We start from the raw sequence: 23,811 nt of genomic DNA on the forward strand, positions 1-23,811 counted from the left end.
ACTGGAGTGGGTTTGCAGGCCAGCAGCTTCTGCTGTTGTTTCCAGAGAGGGCAGTAGAGGCAACAGAGCTTGGTGAGAATCAGCTCTTTCATGGCTTGAGCCTCGTGGCCAAACCTGCAGCAAACTGCAGCAGATTCACCCCCAGAAAATGGGGCACCTCTGGTTTCTCCTAGAGCACAGTCCTTGCACAAGCCCATACTCTGGTCAGGTCAGGGTGTCTAGGAGCTGACAGGTTTGTCAGTAGAGGCATCTCTGTGGGAGCTGCTAGAAAGTTTTGTCTTGTGTCCAGTTCTACTAAGTTTGACTTGCCACAGATACGTTTTTTTAAGAAGATGGTAGAAAAGACCTATCCAGAGCTATTTCTTGTCCACCAAACCAAAGGTGAGAATGTGTTTTCCTATCCCTTACCACTTCCCATCTCTCACTAGATTTTTCCCTTGCAGTCTTCCAGTAGATCTTTCTTCTCTCACTGTGGCTTTCCAGCAGGACCCCTCACAGTCTGTCACCACAGAGTGCCCTTCCTTCCGTAAGTCTCAGCTTGGTCTTCTCCTTTGCTACAACTCATCTGACCTCTACTTATTAATGTACAATTAAAAAAGACATAACTTGCATTACATACTCACAGGAAGGCCTGTAAGTTCTATTAAAACAACACAAATTTGGAAAAAAGACGGAAACAGAGAAAAGAATTTAAATGAGTTACTTAAAAGGTTTGTGGAAGTGTGAAAAGATTTACTTTGGTTGTCCAATATTTGCCATTCATTTAATCAATTAATTTACTTCTCACAGCCAAAACACTGCCATTAAAAAGGCTTACTCAGATGCTTTACCCTGTTCATATTGATTCATTTTCAGTGAAAATATCAATATCCTTCTATAGATCTAGACCTTAAAGTTACTTAATTATTGATTGAGAAACAGTTGCTCAGAGTGAGGAGGCAGATTTCTGCTGTGTTCAATGGTAATAAGAAACCAAGTTTTGCATGAATAGACATTGTGTAGAACCACCCTTGTTCACTGTATTACTTGTCAGAGGGGAGCAGAAGTCTACCAAAATGACTTTTCTGTGACCTAGTGTTAACACTTCCTATTTCATTCATCAACTATTGAAAGCTAAATTAGAGGACTGTGTACCTTTTTCAATAATTGCTTCTTACTGTCACTCTGAAGACAGAATGAACTTTCCTGGTGGAAACTGCAATGGTAAATAAAACATTTAAATCATGTTGCTTTTCTGGCAGATTCTGAGCATTGTTTTGAAGCATGAGGACTGTAATATGTTGAGATATAATTCATTTAAACATTTGGGGGTTTTGGTGACCTGTGATTTCTGCTGAAACAACTGGTACTAAATCTTAATAATCAGGTATTGGAAATTACCAAGTTTGGAATTTCATGTCAGATTCTATAGGTAATTTATTGGCTTGTAGGAAAATTTAATATTTTGAAATTATGCAGCAAATTAAAAAAAAAAAGGGAGGGGAATGTTTCTGTTGCCTATGATTACAACTGAGGAGCATGAAATGAAGCTGGACCCTAAGATTTCCTTAGGGTAAGGGTTTTATTCCTGCTGTGAATGAAAATGAGGTCATTCTGTAGAGATTCTGAACAAAGACATAGCAGAATAACTAGATACAACCAGTTCTCTGTAGGACACTTTCTAAATCTTAGACTATTGCACTTCTCAGCCATGGGCTAATTGATGAGTTGCAGACACTGTGTGAAAGCCAAAGCTGGTTCAAAGCTCCTCAGCAAGGCTGGCACACTCGAATGTTGTCACCCCAAGAATGAGGGTTTGGGGCAAGGTGTTAGCCCAGCCCTGCATCCCATAGAAGGTGGTGGAGGGCAAAGGAGCAGAGCTGGCTTCTGTCCCCAGGAGTATCTCCAACACAATAGAGTGGAGTTTCTTTGGTGGCAGCAGCAGCACAATCCTGCATATCCAAACACCTGCTGTGGGGTAATCCAGGTACTGGCAAGGACCAGTTTCAATGGCCATGGGTTTGCAAGTGTGGTGCCACAGGTGGTTGCCATTTCTGTCCATGCCAGGAGGTGACCCTGTGACCAAAGCCCTAGAAATACAGAGACAATCATCCTAAATCACCATGTCTTGACTCTGACCTGGGCCAAGAGCAGGTGTTTAAAAGGAGCTAAGAGATCATAGCATGAACAATACAGAAGAGTCTGCCCATTGTGATTGGAGTGGGAAATAACAGTCTTTAATCTGCAGATATTAATCCATAGCCTGACTTGGGCTGGAATGGACCTTAAAGATCATCTAGTTCCAAACCCCTGCCTCACTAGATGAAGTTACTCAGGACCCCATCAGTTGTCGGTTGTTGAATGATTTCAATGTCACAAAAAAATCAGTTCTGGTTTTGTTTAATTTTTTAAAAAAATTTAAGCAGTCTATGGAAGACCACAGTTGATTGACTCAAAATGCACAGACAGTTTTATTGGTAATAATGCCACACTTGCAAAATGCTGTATCTGACATAAACCAGACTCTATTGTCTGTCTGTGAAGGTGCCATCTTCAGGAGCTCTCCAGGTGAGATGGACCAGTTTGAAAATGCTGGAAGCTCTGCAAGACTTCACTGCATCCAGGATGAACCGCAATGGAACATGGGTGTGGAAGAATTCAGGGAGTTGAACCAGAGACCAGTACTATTGCTGCTGACAATGCCAAGGTCAGTGGTAACTAAAGGCCATATCAGCCTCATATGTTTAAGGATTCTGCAAAAATAAACTGGGTAATAAATGGAAGGCCCTTGATCTCACATGTAAACAAGAGCAGTGTGCAACTGGGTCCAATGAAGTTGTGAGCTGAGGACGTTTCCAGCAGGATAAAACACCACCATTGGCATGGCTTTTCCCGGGATGTTCTGCAGTTTCAGAGGTTTGACAATATTGTGTTCAGATACATGACAACATGAGTTTAGGTAAGAAAAATGTAGTTTAATAGCATTTCAAATAATTTGTTTCCCCTGCAGCATATGTAACTACTACAGATAATAGCATATCAATAATAGAAAAATATGAGGATAGATTTATTCTGCTTTTGCATGTTCTACAACTCTTTATGAAAAACAGAACATTCAAAATGGAAAATTGCAAAGTTCTGAGACATCAGATCTGCATGACCTGATCTTGCATGAAATTATATTGTTGTTCAAGTGTTAGGACACTCATAAAAAAAAAAATCCCACTAGGATAAAGTTATCTGTTTAAAACTGGCATGTGATCAGAGTCAGACCAGGTTACTTTATACTGAAAATAAGCCAAGAAGATGGTAGATCATCTCTTTTCACAGGGAAGGAATCATAATTGTAAAACATAAAGAAGGATTGCTTGAGACATATCCAATATATGTATATCCATATATGTGTGTATCAGCCTATTTACAGTATATTTCCATAGCAAATTCTCCATTTCAAGTGCCAGAATGACAATCAGAGATTATATTTGTGCTTTAATTTGTTTTGGGTTCGTAATGTCAATTTTCTATTGATTTTAATTACATGTCATTGAATTGTGTGCTGCAAATCGCTCGCTCTGGCTGCGTGAAGGGCACAAAGCATTTTTTTAGGAGGATCATACTATGTGACTGTTCTCCATATCCACTTTTGCCTGCACATGCCTCTCTTCCCTGTGGAGTTCATACACTGTGTGATGTGGTACTCTGGTTACTTTGTCAGGCAGAAACATTACAAATATAACCTGTGTGTTGGCATCCACATGGGTTTGAGGCAAATGGAAATATCACTGACAGGGCACACATAGAAGTTTCTTTTCAATCGTGGCAGGGAATAACACTCATTTTAATTAAGAACATGCACTTTATTTTATCCTATACCATGCATCAAAGGGGAAGCTTCCATGAGCATGTCAAGCACAGGAAGTAATTGGGTTTGGAGCAGAGTGTGGAAACTGCCTCAGCAAAATTTTTTTAGTCTTGATGACTTCTTCTTGCTATTGCTGGTGTCTCTGGAGAGTATATAATTTTTTATTTTTGCATGCAAAGATGAGAAAAAGTGATTGGAGACTTTAAAAGAAAGGACTAGCTGTTAATGCCTGTATTTAATGAATTCTCAGTTATTCAGAGCTGAGAGGTGGATCCAAAGCACAAAGACTGCTTCCTGCACAGGCCCATTTTTTCTGTAATACTCTAGGAGAAGCAGACCAGAGATTAATGGACTTACATTTTTCAGCACTGGCCAACTTGACAGAGATGGCCTGTTTCTTAAAAGAAACTAATTTCTTCATCATTAGCTGAAAAATCACCACAGTGTCTCCTTCTTGTGTAACAACCATGTGCTCTGGTGACTCCCTGGGTTACCTGAAAAATATTTTTTAAGGAAAATCTATGCAGAGAACAATCAGTTCAATTTACCTATTTTTACTTAGTCTTTATTTTGAAAATTCACAGAAGTTACTAAATTCCCATATGGTTCTTTTCCTTTTATTGGCAGTATTTTGGTGATCCTCTGTCTTTGTTGGCTCTCCTCAATAGATGGAGCAGCAGTGTCCATAGCCAGGCATGCTTTCAGCAGTGATCCAGAAGCGAGAAAGTCCTGCACAAAGCACTACATTCTCCTAAAATCCTTCAGCAAGTTGAATATTTTTTTTAAATCACAGGTGTCTAAATGGAGATTTTGCATATAATGAAATGGATATGTTCTATGCACTGGGAAGGCAGTGGCTGCTTGGAAGCAAGATAATCTGAGGACCTGATTTACAGATAACCTAGGTATGGAAAATGTGAGTCTATTGAGCATCTAACTTTTATGTGACTCCAAAGCTTATTTGTATCCACAGGTACCTTGCTTAGCACCTGATAGCATTCTAAGGCTGTGTATAACTTTTGAGCAAAGTCATCCATAAGCCTTTAACATGTTTGCTATTCATTGCTATGATGAACATGTTTTAGCTAATGTGATGGGTTTTTGCCTCAGATAAACTTGATGTTTTGGGTGCTTTAAAGCTCACTGTTAAACCTTAAAAGTCAGAAAAATGAACAGAGTGAAACTGCACAGCTCTCTGTCTTCAGCCTGGTTTACACCAGCTGAGAATCTGATTGTCGCTTTTGAGCTATCGTAATTGCTTAAGTGAAACAGACAAAGTAATTGGTGCAAACTAATACAACTGATGGAAAAAGATTCAGTGTTTGTCAATACCAACTGTGCTATGGAGAACCTGATCAATGAATTAGTCTATCAATTAATTAGCCTAGGCAGAAAATGACTCCCTGTACTGTTAGTCCATGAAAAGATCAATAAAGTCAAATGTCTAGTTTAGTGTTTCTCACGTAATGATTATATTATGAGAAGAATAAAAACAGTATTTATATACTGTTTCAATTACTGTTCTCAAGTGTTCAATTAACAAAAATATACCCAGATAGTCCTGTTAGAAAGATTAAAAGCACAAATTTCAGGATTTTAGTGGTGTAAACTTGTTTGTCCTCCTGTCTGTTTATGCTGAATCTTCAAGGGACTGATATTCTTATAAAGAAATTATTGGGTGGTTTAAGGATTCACATATGCTGAGCAACCATTTTGTCAGTTCTATGTGGGAAATTGCAGCAAGAACATCTGGCTTTTAGGGCAAATCCTTCGTTTTGGCAGGGGCTAGACTGAGCCACCTCTCTGGGATGACTTTGGCAGTTCACAGCTGTTGTTGTGGCATCATCAGAAACACACTGGGCAGAAAACTGAGAACTCAACCTTTTTCTGTTTTAATTGGCTGCAGTCTTATTATGTCTGCTAAGTGTGGCCTGGTCACTCACACTTTGAATTTTGCATATTTATAATTGACTTTACAGCAAAAATAGGCAAATACATCTTCAGTTACAATCTGGTAAAGTCCCTAATTATGAAACCTTTAAAGTCTGGCTGTTTGCCCTGTAGTATGAAAGAGAAGCAGCCATTCTTGCTATAATGCACACACATTTGGTGGCTATGAATTTTAAAAGTATGCTTTGCATTACAGAAAAAAAAAAAATTAGATATCTTTGTATAAAATGCAAGAAAGGATAATCATGTAGAAACTGAAGTAACTGGCTATTAGTCAGGCTTGGAGGCTGATGAAAGCAGATTTTGTGAAGGGGGACAAAAAAGTCCAGATTACCTGAAAATAAGATTTTACTGAAAGGGAAAATATGTTGCAGTAATCCTGTGATAATCTGCTGTGATGAATAATAAACATACAGCAAATATCACAATAAGGCTCTCTACAGTCAGTGAATAATTACTGCTTTGAGATGATCTAGGCTTTGGTGAACATGTAGATTACTTTTAATGTTGGAAATAACCTTTTACCTTTTTCTGTTTCTAGTCTACAATGCTATCTTTAAAAGCTTAGTCTTGTGCAGAACAATGATGTGTTACTTCATGTTTCATATTCCAGTATCAATTTTTCTATTAAAAATAGATTCAATTTTAAGTAACTAGTGATGATATGTTCAATATGAGTTAGCTGGATGAAAAATTAATGTTGGCAGTACTCGTGTTTTGCAGGGATTAGCTGAACTAGCCAGAGTAAAATTTAAATCTGTCTACTTTTTTCAGTTTCAGCATATTCTGCCTAGAACTTGCACTTTGTACAGGCTTTAAGGTATCACAAATAAAATAATGCCTCACTTCAGTGTAGGGAATGGTCACTTCCAAGCTGTTGCACAGGGGGTCATAAGAGATATTGTGCCCACCCCACTTTGTGTCCTCCAAAATGTCTCATTTTGAAACAGGTCCCTGTGCATATTGCCACTGTGCAAACGTGGGGGTGTGTTCCCTCTTTGCAGGAGATGTCTGAAGCTGCAGAACATTCTTCCTCTCAGCAGATAAAACTGGGAAGAGGGAGTAAATATATTTAACCTATTTTTACACGGACAACTCTTCTGGGACAAAGGAGGTAAAGACAGACAATCAGACAATCTTTTCTTCCAAAATTCACAACATAATGCTAGTGGCATGTTCCTAAAATACAACATCTCAAGGATTGACTGAGTCAGAATAAGGCAGTAAACTCCTACTTGCCTGGCTCACTTCCCTGATGAATGTCCCTAAAAGGGCTTTTCCCAATCCACACCCAGCAGAGCATGGCATGCATTTCCTTACAGTGAATCTCTGCAGGGTAAGAAAAGCCCTTGATGGATTTACATAGCCTCAATAGCCTACAACAGGTCCTATAAGAATATATTAAGGCTGGAACTTTTTTTGGAGTGTGAAAGAATTGGCTCCTTCACACAGCATTGTCAGCAGGACATTTTTAATACACGTGTGGCAGAGGTGCAGGTTTAGGCATCATTCTCTCATAATGGTCCTTGGTGAGGGTAACCATGTTTATTGCTGACAAATCCTTAATTCACAGTGTCACTAATCCTGATGTGGATTATCTGGGTAAAATTTTAAGTGGTATTAAACCCCCTGATGAGGGCACTACATTTTCTTAACAACCAACAGATGCTAATGCAGCTACAGATAGACGAAGTAGAGATACATCTTCATTTATCATTTCTGCAGCTGCTGGTAGGCAACACCAATCTTTACATGGACACTTCTGGGGACAGCGACTTGAATGTGGAAAGATAAGAGTCTGTTTATTTTTAAAAAATATCAGCAATCAGGTGAGAGATGCAGGGTTTTGTGTGAATCAGAGTAAGAATCTAACCATATATGCCTAAAACCAGGCAGGAGGGTAGGGAATCTGGCTGCAATCCCTGATCACACCCAGCACATGCACACTTCTATTTGGCTTTTCCGAAGAAGGGGATACTCCTCATCTGTAAGTAAAGAGGTGCCTTGAGAACTCATGCAGCACATTAAAAGAAATCTAGTTTTCTCCATTAATGGACTTTTGCTCGGGTCTGGGACTTCCACTGCATAAAACAGCAGAATGCTGCTTCACCAGAGCTGAGCAATCCCAGAGGTGGTTTAAGTAGCAACGCAAAAGAGTTCAGCTTCTTGAGGCTCTGATATTCAAAGCCAGCCTGTGGCAGCAGAGGTGGCAGCTGCAAAGTTGGCAGCTGTGGGATGGTGTGTGTGATGCAAGCAGTGGAAAACATGGGTCCAACTCCTGCCCTGGTTCAGGAACACTCACTGGTGTCACTGTCATGAGTATGCACTGGAAAGGACAAGGATCCCACACTTGGTTCACCAAACCTTTCCAGTCACTCTTCATTTGAAGGTAACACTTATGTCCCGTTTATGGACAGGGAGCAGCTTGTGCTTGGCCCTGACCATGAAACTCAGAGCCCCAAAGAGCTGATGGCTGCCAGCACTGGAAGAGGCAAGGGGACAAGGAAACATGCTCAGCTCTGTTGGGACAAGAGAAAGCCCCAAAACCTGCAGTCTTAAGCATGCCAGCTCCCTAAACATCTCTCTTCTTTTGGTAATAGGTCAAGTAGAGTTTTTTAAGGAAGAATTTGAAGATCAGTAAAGTAACTTTATTGCTGTTAACAGAGAACATTTCTGCAGCCTGACCTACCACCTGGTAGAAACCAGAAAGTGAGTAATAATATCACAGATGGAGTAATCCCCTTGGTATTTATGATTTGTTTGGTTGGGGTGGGGTTTTTTGGTTTGTTGGGGTTTTTTTATTTTTTTCAAGGGGGAGTCTTAATCCTTCTTTTTAAATTTAAAAGGGTTTAGAGAGTACAAAAGTCAACAAGGACAGTTCTGTGTTCTTTTCCCTTAGATAATGCACTCCAGCTAAATATTCCAGCTAAATATGGAGACAAATGCCTGGTGCTATCATCCAGTCTCACATAATATTATTACAATAAGGAACTGGAAAAAAAATGACAAAAGCTCAGCATAGGCAGGCTATGGGGTCATGTTATTTTGGACTCCAGGATCCTTTTGAAAAATACCTGATGGCCTATAGGGTCCCATGTGGTTTACCCCAGGTGGCACCAAGCCCCATGGGCTCTGCAGCCAGCAGGGGATCTCCATGCATTTGTGTCCACGTGGAAGCTGGCAGGGAGGCAGGGCCAGCTGCTGAGAGCTGTGCCCTGCTACCTCTGCCTGGCTGCCACGTCTGGCCCAGCAGGGGCAGGGGTGAATGATGCCTTCCAGACCCAACTGGGAGCAAAGAGGACCAGAGCACACCAGCTGATAAGGCTGGCACAGCTTTTCTCACTAATTTTGGGTAAATCCCCAAAGGCTCTGGATGCCACTAAGCAACTAAAAGTTGTTGTGCTTGTCAGAGTCATCCCAATGATCCACATCTGTTGGTTCAGCAAAATGGGGCCTAGAAATGTCTCTCTACAGAGGCCCCTAATTCTGCTTCCAATCTTCTGGGGCAAGAACCAAGGTGAATAAAAAAGAGAAATATTCACAGGGGGAGACATATATCTGTAATCACAGGAGTTTTGCACAGAGTGTCATTTTTGATGTTGAAACCGCAAAACATTTGCCTTACATTTGCCTTGGTTCTGACTGTATTTTCTACTAAAATATACATCAGATATTTCCTCCACTGTACTTCTTGCAAAAATAACAAGCTCTAAAGCTTGTCCAGTATGCTTCAGCAAACCAAGCAGTAACACTTACTGCACTGGACCATGACCATATGTACATGCAGGGCTGTCTTTTTATTTTCATTCCCATGCTCAGACAGTGTCACAATGTCTTCGATACAAGTGATTTCATTGACTTAATAGTTGATTGTATACCACAGAAGTTTGCAATAGCCTCGGAGGTCATGTTTAATGACACTGTTTTGCAGAGCCCAGCCAGTGCCTTCCACATGCACAGCTACCCCTGTGCTTTCAGCTGTGCCATAATCCTCTTCTTGCCCTAGATAGCCCAGAGCCTGCTAAGTGGGAAAAGCCTCAAGAGGGAGTGTCCACACAACCCCACTGGGGACAGGGATCTTTCAGGCAGGTCAGTGGGTACTTTTGCATTGTTTTGTGCTACTGGAGCTGGTAGAGTTCTTACACATTGTTTTTCACCTTTTTTTTTCCCACTCCTAGTGCCCAGATAACTAAACCAGGATCTAACAGCTGCCACAGAATCAATCCTCATAACCAATCCTGATAGACAAAGAGGTGAGCCCACGATATATTCCAAACCTAATGTCTAATCTACTAAATCAGCTCCTTGGGTAGCCTAGATTTAAGTGCTGATTTTCCGTGTGTTTCCTGCATTGAACTCTGTCTAGAACTTGACAGTACTCATTGGGGAGATACAGAAAAGAAATTTCTATAAGGTGGAGATGTTTGCTTATAACTGTTATAAAAATTACCTAGTTAAAACTGTGTTTAGTATTTCAGGCAAAAGAGTCTTGAAGAGTCAATTAGACATGCACAAACTAACGAACTGCAAAGAAAGGCTTTCCCTCCATTAAATGCCTCTCCATAATCATCAATATTCTTAAAAAGTGTAATGATTTCTTATCAGTGCTTGAATGAACCGTAAAACTACCTTTTGAAATATTGATATTTCCACAGTTTTGAACACAAGAATGTTTTCCCTTCTATATAGAAGCTGACGGACCATTGACTTGCAGTATATTTTATTCCTGCTGGAGAACATACTGTATAATGCAAATAGGTGCTCACTTAGTAGCCTCTGTTTTTCCCCTAACAGGTGTATGAGGCTGCTTTGTTTCACATGCTTTACCTTTTGATTTAAGGCTTAATCAAGGCAGTCTCTGCATGGGGTGTTTTGTGTGAATAAGGGTGATAGCTATCTTCATCTCTGATCCTGAAGGCAGAAACATTTCACAAATAGTTCATGCTCACGTTGGTGAGGGTACTTTATCAACATCACATCTAAGGGATGATCTTCATCTGGGCAAATCATGGCAGCTCATTTAGTGACAATGAGCTGCAGTGATTTACACAGGCAAGTACCTGGCCCTGCAACACTCAGTATCACAAAGGAAACAGCAGCTACAGATGAGAACAGTGATAGGTGTGTTATACTGAACTGTGTCTTCCACAGTGGATTATAAGCACATTTATTTCAGAGCTAATGTCTACAGTTAAGTATCCAGTTAAAGAAAATCAGTGGGACATTATTTTCTTCAGAAAATGCACTTCCATGATCTCTGAAACTGCAGAATGCCAGGCTGACTTCCCCAACAACCCATATCAGTCAAGAAGAAATATAGAGGTGGCAGAAACTCATTATTTGTCAGACAGATTGATATCTATGAAATATACTTTTTCAGGTTTTGCTTTTCAAAGCACTCAAGTGTGGTTTATTTGATGCCATGTTATATTCCACATGAGAAAACAATTTAAACATGTAAAATGTCAAAAGAAAGCATTAGGTGATTTGAGATTTCTTTTATTTTCAAAGAAAAAATTACTTTCACTTTGGAAGAAAAGTGGATTATGAACCCTCCACGTCCTGCACACAGCAGATTTCTCCCTCTTCAGCCTGCTCTGCTAATGACACCAAGTTGTCTCTCTGTGTGTTTTGGGTTGTTTGTTTGTTTGAAGGAAGAAGGCAGAAGTAACATCTCCAATTACTAAGAATCCCTAACAATGGGAGCAAAGACAGCGATGATCTGTGCTAAGAGCCATCCCTCCCTGGTGCCTCACAGTGGCACTCAGTGAGTGCCCGTGCTCTGGGGGTTCTGCTTTCCATGCTGTGTGTCCCTGCCCTGTGCCACAGCCCATGGGCTCCTGGAAGGAGCTGCTGCAGCTGCCTGTGGAGCTACCCTGCAAAATGAGCAACCCAAAGGACTGGATTTAAAGTTACCTTTTCCTTTGTGTTCCGGCACAGTGTTGTACCTCACCCCATGGTAAGTCTCTCAGGGCTGCAGTAGAGTTTCTGCTGTTGCCGCCTTCACTGAACTCACCCTGAAATTTAAAATGTGTTCAAGGAAAAAAGCTGGTTTAGAAACATCTGTGTTTCTTATCCCAGTATGGACTCAGGAAATCTGCCAGTTGCCTAGAATACTCATTTAATTGTAGACATCCCTTTATCTCTAGTCTGCCTTATAACTACATGACAGGAAAATGCAAATCTTTCACTATGCTACAATTTAACAGCAGGACTCACTGAAGCCTTACAATATTTATTAGATCTTTTATTTATTGTCAGTTGCCTCCTTTTAAATATGGCATGGACACACACAGACACCTACATTGTATTTTACTTATATCAGTAGGTGTGGATCATTTCCCAAAACTAGTAAAAAGGATTTTAAAAGGTGTCTGTCATCTGCAAAGCTTTTTATTATCCAGTGTCAGCCACTGGAAATTATGTACAAACTAAAGCAAATGGAACAAAAGTTAATTATCTAGTATGGCTATTGTTATTATGTAGAGGAGCCAGCCCCTATTGATTAATGAGTCAGTGCTATGTTTGCTCACAGGAATATTAATATCTTGTGCACAAGAGAAGTCATTAAAATGAGCAAGGAAGACCTTGACTTTAAACTTAAAGTGCACATTGCTCTAGTTATGTGACTCATTTTGTCAGGTATAGCATCACAGTTATAAATTATTGAAACACGTAGTTATTGTAAAGATAGTTCACATAGCCTGTTTGAAATTAAACAAGTCGATACTCTTTTCCCATTATGTTCTTCAGTGTTACAATTAGGAGACTTCAGGTGGACAAAAGAAGATTTAGGAGCTAGGATAAGACTCTGGTGTGTGAGCCTTTGCCTCACCTAACCCCTCACAGCATGAGGAAACTGAATAATGCTGTGTCCACATTGAGCTGATGGAAGGTGTGGGATGGGTCAGAGAGAACTCTCATAAAGTGACTGCAGAGCGTTCTGGATGGCCCAGCAGTAATTAGCAAGTAGGTATTAAAGTATATTTCAGAATCCAGATCCAACACATTCCCTCTTCAAATATTCCCAAAGCCACCAAATTATGCACTGAAAAACCTACATTACTATTTTCTGAAAATGTCTGTTATGGCATTATGAATATAATAACAGTTTACTGGAAATACAACTGTAGCTGCTCTTGCATCATGCTAAGATGTTAAGCTTAAAAAATCAAAATGGATCTACAAAGTTGAGGTCCATGATTCATTTACACCAATGCTATGTTACATCACTGTGACAGAGCAGAGGGACATTTAGGTGGGAGTATATTTTATTGTATCTAATTTACATGCTATTATCAAGAGCAAGCCAAAAGCATTCCTGGTATAAATGAGAATTGGGGGTCACGTAATTTAAAAAGAGAAGATATCAAAAGGTAATATAATTTAATTTTATTAATGTATAAATAGAACCAGGGAAAAAATTAAAACTAAAATATTAAAAATAAGCAGTATTTTGGGGATTTTTTGTAAGTATGTTGTAGGCAGTTCCTGTTTCTGTAAAATACAGGCATAAGTTTGAATCTACACATTGTGTTTCCTTAACTTTAATGAATTATGGTAATTTCATGACTATAAGGCACACCAGACTATAAGGCACACTTTTTTTTTGCAGCGAGGATCTGTGCTGCGTGCAACAAAGAAACAAATTAGTAACGGAATGCCGTGATCGTGGAGTTTACTGGCAGGTGCTCAATTTGCAAACATTTTTCACAGATTGCTATAGCCTTTAAACACAGCCCCAAGCGTCCTTCCCGTGCACAGGCGCGGCACTCCCGCCCGCCCCCAGCTGGCAAGGCGGGGCTTGGGGCGGCCACGGCTCACACCTCGGGGTTGCTGTGATTCAGGGCGTCTCAGGGCTGCCACGGCTCGCAGTGGTTCGGGGCGGCTCGGGGCTGCCTGTGGTTTGGGGCGGCTCGGGACTGCCCGCAGCTCGAGACTGCCCATAGCTTGGGGCAGCTTGGGGCTACCCGCGGCTCAGGGCGGCGCCAGGCTGCCCGCAGTTTGCGGCGGTGCGGGGCTGCCCACTCCCTCCCCGTGTGGCTCCTGCTGGCCGGGAGCTGCCCACGCCTGCCCGGTCCCACCCACCCTCGCGGCTTGGCTCGTGGCTCGCACTTCCAGGTTGGTAAATTTCGCAACTTTGTGCATTATATAAGGTGCACCGGACTATAAGGCGTACTTCCGGGTTCAGACACAAATTTTAGTCCAAAGGGTGCACCTTATAGTCGTGAAATTACTGTACTCATGTACTTCATGGTGCGCATATGTTGGAATCTTGCCAGAAAGTATTGATCCATCCAGAATTAAACCCCATCTTTGAAAAAATGGATCTGTGGGACCAAACCTGTATCATCTTTCCTGTGAGCCTCCACCAACCTCAGTGAGCACCAAACCTCTCTCTTTCATCTACATAACTCATTTCCAGGACCAACTGTTACCTTACTTGGCTGCTTGTGACAGCAGAACAAGGGACTAATCTCCAGAAGCAGCTGATCAATAAGACACTGTCCAGAGGATAAGAGCAGAAAGAGCCAGTGGTCTGGAAAACATAATCTACTTGGGAAGATTGAATGAGGGGTGTAATTTAACCCAGAGAAAGTAACAGACTTCAACAAATATGCAAAAAATTATGGGAGGAAAGGAGGAAATTATTGTGCTGTGTGTTCAATTCATATAAATAATCTGTTCTCAAGGGTGGATAGATCAAAGTGTAATCCATTTAAACTGTAGCAAGGAAGATGTCAATTAAGAATGCTTGGAGGTAGACTGCATGGGGAGGCCGAGGTGATTCATCCTCTCTTTCCTTTTGTGTTCCGCTGTTTTAAAGCTTTTTCTTCATGCTGGTCCTGCAACAGAAGATGAGAATAGGTTGTGGGAGGAATACAAGCTGTCTAGAGAGTTGCAAGGTGGAGGGAATTTGGCCTCTTCATCCACTTCCCTCTCTGTTCCAGCAACCTCTTTAGCAAGGCCTGAGGCAATGTACAGCACTGCTCTTGCTGTGCCACGAGTGTGGACCCAGAGCGCCTTGCAGGATACAAGAATTCAGCAGGGAGACACACAGGGGACAGCAGGAATGATTCTTTAAACTGGAACCTCAGCCAAATGTCAACAGAATTTCGGGTAAGGCAGCAAAGCTGCTTCTGGCCAAGAGGATACCTCTCAGTGCAAGAGAATTCCCAGCTGCAAACAGAGGGAAGATGAGAACATCTCAAAGTAAAAGTTACAGAAAGCCTCTGTAATGGAGCCTAAATCCAAAGTATTGTATTCCTTCTGTTCTGGATCATGCCAGCATGAAGAGCTAGTGCTTCATCCTGAGTGTGGGCTGTGTGACCAGGTGTGTGTGTATGTGTGGGTACACAGCATCCACGAGAATTCTGCTGCTCCTGGGCCCCAGGACATGCATCAGGATGGGCTGGGCTGGCACTGGGCTCACTGAAGGAGACAGTGGTCTCAAGAGACAAATTCTGCTCTTAATTAGTTTGGCCCACCTTGCTGGCCTTAATTTGTCCTAGCATTTCCCTGGCTGTTGATAAGCTACTATCCAAAGAATTGCAAAACAAATGTTCCACTGCCAGTCACAGTGCCATAAAAAATGACAGCTTCTCAGAGGACACCTTGAATGTTCTTGAACTATATTACAGATAGAGTTTTTGTAATCTAATAAGTAAATATTTTGGGTTGGATTAAGTCTGGCTTTAGCTTTTTCAGTCATGGGTAGATTTTTGTTCTTTGCTATCTGGCAAGGAGTAAAAGAAATCAAAACAGATCTTATGATTTCAATTAAACATCTTACGTTTTGTATTTTAAAAAATCTATCAAATTTGCACTGAAATGTTTTAAGGTTAATAGATTACCTCTGAACCCCAAGGAAATCAAGCTTCTTGTGCCTGCCTGTCATTTACTGGAGTGGTTACTTATCTGTCAATATTTCTTGCTTTTTTTTCAAGTCCCAGGCCTACTTGATCTTGTCCATTTGGCACTGCTGGAGGAATAACAAGTTTCTTCCCGTCATGCACCTTCCTGGGATACATCATGACAGAGAAATCTCAAAGCCCAGGTCAATTATAACAGAAGATGTGTAGCACCTCTGCCCCCACAGCGTCTTCTGGGGATCCACTTGGCAAAATGATATAAAACTATTTTCGAAGACTTCCCATGATCTAGCACTACTCAGAACTAAGTGGTTGGCAAAATGCAAGGAAATATGAATATGCAGCTCAGCTCATCTCCTTCTGTTTGCCAAGGAGCCAACCAACATTTCCTGTGAGGAGGGGCCTGAGGCTGCAGAGTCCTCACCGAAAGGTAATTGCTTTTTAATTAGAATTCGTTGAATAAGAGATAGATGCCTTCCATGCTTTCTCCCACTGATGATTTTAATATTCCTCTGTCAGGTATTAGGAGGCAGTAGGTGACAGTGAGTTACATGAAGTAATCCTGTAGCTGGTAGCAACTTGCATAAAGTCACCAACTTAACCATTTGTCTTAGGTAAAATATGGTCCCTGTCCTCACTTTTTTCCATGGAGTCTGTCACTGGAGTGTTGATGTAGTGTTTGTTTACTCTCATTCCTGCAGGAGGAAATATCATCGTTCATGTATCAAATTACTGTAACCAACTGGAACATTTCTACTTAAAATAATGTATCATGATATATTTTCATAGTGCCGCTGATGTATTTTCAGGACTTCTAATTTTTACAAGTATATAATCTGAATATCATTTATCTAAGTGTGCAGTTGTAAAGTCTGTGGTAATATCTGATCTCATTATAAAAATCAGCACCTAAGAATGGACTAGAGTAACTAAATCTGAAGCTGACTGGATATTTGTGATATTTTGATAGAAATAAGAAAGAATTTCAGGGTTGTTTTTTTTTTTTCTTTTTGCTGCAGGGCCTCTAAACACAATCTGACATGTGATGTATTTTTGAAGTCAAAGTTAATAATTCTCTTTACATAAAAATAAATACCCCCTATTGAATACACGCTCTAAAATTAGAATTGCATATTTCTAAGTAATATACCTAAGGAAAGTGATTTATTCTAATGCAATAATGGCATAGATTTACAAAGCTTGAGTGATACAATGTTTCTCGTTATGGTTGTAAAATATTTGTTGCCACTGTGGGATTTTCTAGATCATTATTTTAAAAAAGGAAAAACCTACTTTGACAGATGAACTGGGGCCATTCTGAGCAAATCACAGATACTTCATATAACAAGGCCTCCAAAGAGGGGAGCACAGACTTATTACTATGGCAACCCAGATCAAAACACTATTTTAGTGGAGAGTTTCCAGTTTTACAATGCAATGATGATTGTTTATAGTACTATTGAAACCAGATTCTGCAAAGGTTCAAGAAATGAGCTGACAAGAGGAAAATCATTATAGATAAACTGGGGATACGTGAATGACATATTGTGGAATCTGCTATTATTTGATCAAGTGATGAAATTGTGGCACAAACATAGATAAATAATGGTAGATGATACAGTCTGATGGACTCTATTTTGTTGGTTGTGTTTTATTGTGTATCTGGAAGATAATTATTGGTTTAATGCTGCAAAACACAAAAGCAGATTCAATAATAGAATTTACTGAACTTCTAAAAAACCTATTAATTCTATTAATTCTCCCTAATAATTTGTAACATTCAAATTTAAAAATGCTTTAATTCTCAAATCTTTGAGTAACACCTACATAGTAACAAACATCACCTACACCTGGTGGTGGGGTGCTTTTTTCTGAAAGTCCATCAGAAGGCACATGGACTGGATAATGCATTCTTAATTCTATATCAGCTAATCAGTGCTTAAGAGCTGTTAGTCCTACAGCAGTGAACCCCTTCAAACCTGTCTCATATCTGCAGCAGCAAAACAAGTTGATTTTTTTCCCTTGTGGCAGTAGCCTAGGAGCAGCTCTGGGCACCCTCCAGCTGGTTTCTGCCTTGTGTCTAGTGGCTCAGAGAAGTGAGTTGGTTGTTAACCTCCTTCCATGCTGTAATGGTGCTGGTTCCAATATGAGAGCCACGGGAGTCTGGGCACAGTGATCTGTCTTGTGCTTAAGGTTATTTCTCAACACAAGAGCCGTGGTGAGCTTACTTGTTCTGGCTTCTTTCCAAGTTCATGCCATGCTTCACCTCAAGACCTTCAGCAAATCATGACCACCCTCACCAAACTTCTTGCTAGCCCCACTTCTCAACTTTATCACATTAATGCTTAAAATCTTGAGTTCACCTGTCTGTGTAACTGGGCAGTGTGGTAAAAGTCTCCACTCCCACAGCATGAACAGAGAACGCTCCAGTGACTTCTTTAGTGGGTATAGAAGCAGCTCCTGTGCAGGCTGAGAAGTTCACAGCCTGAGAAATAAAGCTGGAAAGAAGGAAGGTGAATGAAGACTGATCCTAGCAAATTTTCTATACCTGTAATAGTCTGACCATTCCTGAGCATGCCTCTGGCACAGGTGCTTCCCTCTGCAGGATGAAACTTGCTTCCTGCTTTGATGTTTCTCTCTGTGGGACTGTCTGAGGGGACAGCTCTGAGAACAGCAGGGCCCCAGCACCTCCTGACATGTGTTCTCACCTCTCCATCCCCAGAACTGTTTTCTTATGGGATCCTCAAGGTGAAAGTGTCTGTGAGCTCAGGGCAGTTTTGTTCCCTGAAAGAAATAAGAGATTTACTTACAGAAGGCCTTAATCGTTGGACTGAAAATACAAAGTGGATGAAATGTTTTCAGAAGGATGATTTACTATGTAGTTTGTATATTATTGTGGATAGAGAAGCTTTAGCTTTTCATGGAAGTTTGAAGCAAAATTTTGCCTCACATTTGGCATTTCAGATGAGGCAGAAAAAGCATTTTCTGGTGTAGACATACTTGGACCAGAATACAAAACACATCCTTTAGTAAACTGTGAAGCTCTAAGTTGTTCAAACGACACTTACCCAGCAAATAATTTTGAACTTGGGAGCATTAGAGAGGTCATATTTTTACACACCTGATCTGCTGCTGAACAGTCTTTTTCAGCCATTAAGAACACCCAGCCTGTCTTCAATAGCAGATACTATGCCTCATCCCTGAATTATATTTTCCTGAGTTTATCACGACCCTTTCAAGGAAAATTAAGCACACCATTAACATCTGAGACCAGAGCACCCTTCAAAAATTTAATCCAGTAGAGCAATTGATGATATTTATTGCTCTTCCTGAATGCACTTGTATTTTCTCTGCCATGCAAGGACTATTCAGACATCATCATACAAGCATCAGGAGTGTCTCAGCTCCTAAGGGATGCCACTGGCTCCACCCATGGAGCAATTATAATCTAATAGAGTTCCTGGAATACAGATTGTCACCACATAAGTGTAAGGAAACGGTGAGTGCTTTCCACTGACTCCAGTATGTTCATACACTCTAGCCTTTTCCATCTAACCTCACAAACATCTGTCTTCAGCCAAGAAACAACAACAAGGATGTCAACAGCTGTTCTGTTCAGCCAAGTACAGTGCTGATGTTAAAGTTTTCCTAGATCACTGATGTCCTACATTATTAATCAAAGGCCTCAGAAATAATTCTGCTGACAGACTACTTGTGAAATATGTCTCCTGACTTCAAAGGATGGTCAGTTCCCTGTCATATTGCATGGAGCACGGATGAAGGCTGCAGGGCTGAGATTCAACTGGTGAGAACTGTGCTAGTCACTTGGAGGTCTTAAGAAGCATCCAACAGAAATAGCTGAGGAACCACAGCTCTCTCATTTTCCCTTGCATTTTTTTGGCACGGTTGCATTTATTCTGGAATGTCTCATTAATGCAAATCTCCAGGATTCATGTAACAGTAATGGCAAAGAACATTTTTTGCCTTTATTCATCCTTGCTTCCCAATACTAACTTCCGTTTATCCAGTTTACTGGGCTGCCCTGCATGGTGGATGCCCTGTGTGGCCAATGGTAGACAACATCTGAAGAATACAATCACTAGTTTCCTCAGTATTTCTGATTGTGCTTCCAACCCTGTTCTACAGAGGACACCAGAGAGATTATTTCTGTCTTCCTATGAGATTTCATGGTGACTGAGATAGCCAAGACAGTACGGACAACAATCTTCTCATTTAATGAAGTGGTATACAGCAGCACAGACTCTTTTTTTATCTTAGGCCCTATTCAGTCGGACACTTACATTCTCTTGGTCTTCAAGCTCTCTATCAGGTCATTGTCTGAGGCCTCTAGTGGGTGTGGGATGGTGACAATAATCTGAGACAGAATTTTTCAACATCAGTTTAAAAAAATCTGAGAATATGAAGTGAGCACATTGTTTTGATATTAAGTAGAAAAAAACTTCAAGGGGAAAAAGCCAACAAGCATCTAAGAACCCAGTGATGACCATTGCATGAAACCTCCCATAGACTGGGCAAAGCAGCAATAAGAAAATTTTGAGTATGAAAACGAGTCCATGAGAGAGAAACAGAACAACATGCTGGCTCAGAAATTTCACTGTTCTCTTGGTCATTTTCTTCAGCTCAAGCTCTCAAAAACAACTTCCATCAGTCAGAATGTTTTTAGCATTTTATCTCCAGTTCACAGAGAAAGCAAGACCTTTGTTAAACAGCAGCTTCCTGATACAAAATGTCTTATAAATTTGGAATGCAAAATGGCTCCAACATTTCAGAGAGCTGCCAAGTGAAGATGCCTCTGTGAGGCACAACAGTGGCTCTGGGGAAGATTGTCTCCTAGGAAGTGCAGCCAGGCTTGGTGGGTTTCTGCTCTCCATCCCTCACATACATGCTAAGAAATAATTGCATAACCTGATCATTTCCATGCTTAGAAGTCAGCACTGCTTTATTGCTAACCAGATCCCCCACCACAGGATAAATCCTCTCTGTCTATCTCACCTCTCAGCTTTGTGTAAGTGCTCCATCCAGCTCTCTGTACTGTTTTTATCAACAAGCACTGTCAGTTAAAAAGTGGATGACTTACCTCCCCAAGCGATCTGAAGAATTCAGTGCCACAGAAACATGCTTAATGCTGGATAACCATCCACCTTTCCCAAGTGAATTTTTAATGGCTGGGGCTGCCTTACACAGTGTGCCGAGCAGAAGGAGCTGTGATTAAGCCCCACACTCCGTGATTTCCATCCAAAATTTTCCGCTCAGCAGTAACAAAATCTTATGTAGTTTTCACTAAACTCTCCTCCAATTTCCCACTGGCTTTTAGTATGTGCAGATAATTCAGAATAAAGCCCCTTGTCACAGTAATATGTATTCTAGCGTAGCACGGAGGAGCTGTTTCACCATGTAAAAGCCATATTGCCAAGCTGTATTATGCTTTACCTGTCACCATGCCAGGAAACATTTAACAAGGAAGGAAAACAAGGAGAGTGCATGTGTTGCCAGCTATTCAATATAGGCCATTTACTGTTAAACTGTGGAAAGGTGCTGGAGTTTAAATGCACCCTGGTTTTCTTCTGATACTGGTAGCAAAAAGCTGAAAGGTTTTGCACTGTTGACCCACAATTCAGTGCCGCTAATTTGGACCTGGACTGTCTGACTAGGTCTTTATGGTTCACTGGTCTTTTCTGAGCCTCGAGGGGGTTTTGGTTTGTTTGTTTGTTTTTAAAAACTTTATGCTTCAGAAATTGTTTGGCCTAGTAACCACCTTCTGTTTCCATGAGAAAGGGTGGCTTAGACTGCCTGAGCCCACTGATTGCAGGGACAAGGCTCAGTACCATGCAGAAATAATCTCTTAGGTGCAAGTGTCTTGTCATTGCAGTGCCTTCATCACCCTGGCAGTCCAAAGCGCTGGGGCTCCTGCTGGTGCTCTCCATGCAGGAAGCGGCGCCTTTGAACAGTGCGAGCACTCACCAGGCAGAGGAAGCTGGAAAATTTGGGGTAACTCTTGCCTTTTGGGGGAAGCTGAAGCATCACCCTTCAGTCCTGCTTCCTGCTGCAGGCACTGTCTGTGCCATTCATGTGGAGCACTGGTTTGGTGACAGCCATGGACTGGAACTGTAGGACATGGTCTCCCTTTGGGTAAGTGGGAAAAGCAGCAGCTGCAGTGTGCATAGTCCCAGCATGTGGTAAATCAAACTTTGTCTTTCTTTCTAGAAAATGGGGTGGTTTTGATGGAGAGAATCAGATGTGCCTTCAGTGCAGCCCTGCTCTGGACAGCTTGCAGAAGGACGGAGGTCTGCCTGAAGTTACAGCAGCAGAAGAGGGGACAGTCTCACAGGTCAGCACTCAGCAAGATGTGGCACAAAGCACCACCCAACAAGTCTTAGTAAGTAGCTGTGTAGTTAAGCTGTGACATTGTGGGTATTTGTATTTTGTATGTCTCAATGCTTTTATTGTTTCAATCGTTCCGTTTCTATATGGTTGCTTTGGGCTGTTGTTGGAGCACTAGCAGACAGTTATGGTCTGCTTTTGGAGTAAAAATTCAGACGTGGATGCAGAGTAGTGAGAGTAGCTCATGGAGAGGGCCAGGCTTTGTCCTGAAGCATGGAACTGTGTGCCTCACTTCAAAATGTCCTGGAGTCAGGTTTAAGCACTGCGCTGAAGCCCAGAGAGACCAATGACTGTTGCAAAAACGCGGCTGATGAGTGTTTTGCAGCAACCTTGTTATAATGTGATCTACTGCGATCAGGTGTGTTATTCTGTCACTTGAGCACGTGTCACTGTAATACAGTTTGAATCCAGGGCACAAGGGGATTGAGGCGCCCTCCATTTACAGTTGTTTCCATGTAGGAACCTTGAGCTACAGGGAGGAAAACCAGAGCTAGGCAAGATATTATACTCTGAGCAAGACCCCGTGAGGACCTTGTAGTGCTTAAAATGTGGGAGAACATTGCAAGTCTGGCTCCACAGCAACTCTGGGTCTCTCTACAGAGGCTTCACTGGGGACTGGGGGAGAACAAGGCTGCTCTGAGCCACACCAGCTGTGAGGGAAGATGGTGAGGCTGGTGTTGATGGCTGTGCCTGGGCTTTTCCTTCCCCTGCTGCCCCTGTAGGGACAGCACAAGCCTCAGAACTGACTGATGCTCCCATTCTCCACGTGCATTGAAAAGACAGTTCCAAAGTGGAAACAAAAGGCCTAATTAGATGCAATCAGCAGCTCCTTGTCTCCTTCCTCTCCCCAAATGGTGCTGCCTCACTGACCCTGACAGTCGTTTTATTAGTGCCCTCCTGACTGGCCTCTAAGTCTCCCCACCTGGTGCTCCAGTGCTAATTGGTACAATTAGCCTCTCCCTCCCTGGGCTAATTGCTAAAGACTCTCTCCATTCTCATGGGGACCAGAAGAAACTTGTACAAGAGGGGGGTCTGCAACCAGAGACACCAAGGGGAAGTGGGGAGCGGTGATGGGCTGGTTTGCTGTTCTGCGTTCTTCTCACGTTTGCTCACACGAAGCACATAACTCTTTTTCTGAACAACACATAACATTCCTCTGGTTCATACTACCGATAAAGTAACAGGCTCTGCAGCACCAGGGAGCTGGTCATAGGATCTCTAGGGCCCTGTGTGGCATTCAAGCACTTGGGCTGCTAATATGCACAAGGTAAAACTCCTTAACTGTCTGCCCAAGGTCTTTGTAAGACACAGTTTATGCAAACACCTGTCTGGAGAATATTGTGGGAAGTTGCTCGGAGACTTGCAGTAGTAGAAAAGTTAATATCCAGATTGTTTAAAAGGAGCTGGGAACAAAAGCCCTATTGGCTCTTCAAAAGAATAGTGTGATCTCTATACAAAAAAAATACATGCTCTTGAAACTGCTACATGTTTAATATTAATACAAGTATTTGTTTGTGACTGTATTTGAAATGGCTTCAGATGACAGGCTGTCCTCTGTTGTCCTCAGCAGATAGCTGAGGGAGCCTTGGTGAGAAGAATCTGATTAGAATTAGAAAATAGATTTATAAAAGAAAATATTGAAACTGTCTTTTCATACTGTGATCTGACAGTATTTAATAGTGCCTTCACTTTTCTATAAATACATTATTTAGGTCTGCAAATTACCCTACTGCTCATAAATAGCTT

General features: G+C 41.4%; 3 long non-coding RNA genes across 3 annotated transcripts; all 3 read left to right on the forward strand.

Annotated features, from left to right (window-relative positions):
• Positions 1-442: 442 nt before the first annotated feature.
• Positions 443-4,706, forward strand: LOC117000345. The gene is made up of 3 exons (XR_004418750.1): positions 443-526; positions 2,524-2,686; positions 4,635-4,706. It is a non-coding gene; the product is annotated as an uncharacterized LOC117000345 (long non-coding RNA).
• Positions 4,707-9,802: 5,096 nt separating this feature from the next.
• LOC117000343 lies at positions 9,803-11,727 on the forward strand. Its single transcript, XR_004418748.1, has 3 exons — positions 9,803-9,880; positions 9,970-10,044; positions 11,446-11,727. It is a non-coding gene; the product is annotated as an uncharacterized LOC117000343 (long non-coding RNA).
• A 3,028-nt stretch (positions 11,728-14,755) lies between these two features.
• LOC117000344 lies at positions 14,756-22,051 on the forward strand. Its single transcript, XR_004418749.1, has 4 exons — positions 14,756-14,911; positions 15,739-16,093; positions 21,554-21,813; positions 21,889-22,051. It is a non-coding gene; the product is annotated as an uncharacterized LOC117000344 (long non-coding RNA).
• Positions 22,052-23,811: the final 1,760 nt, after the last annotated feature.

Source organism: Catharus ustulatus, chromosome 9 (assembly GCF_009819885.2).
Source record: "Catharus ustulatus isolate bCatUst1 chromosome 9, bCatUst1.pri.v2, whole genome shotgun sequence".
Taxonomy (NCBI): domain Eukaryota; kingdom Metazoa; phylum Chordata; class Aves; order Passeriformes; family Turdidae; genus Catharus; species Catharus ustulatus.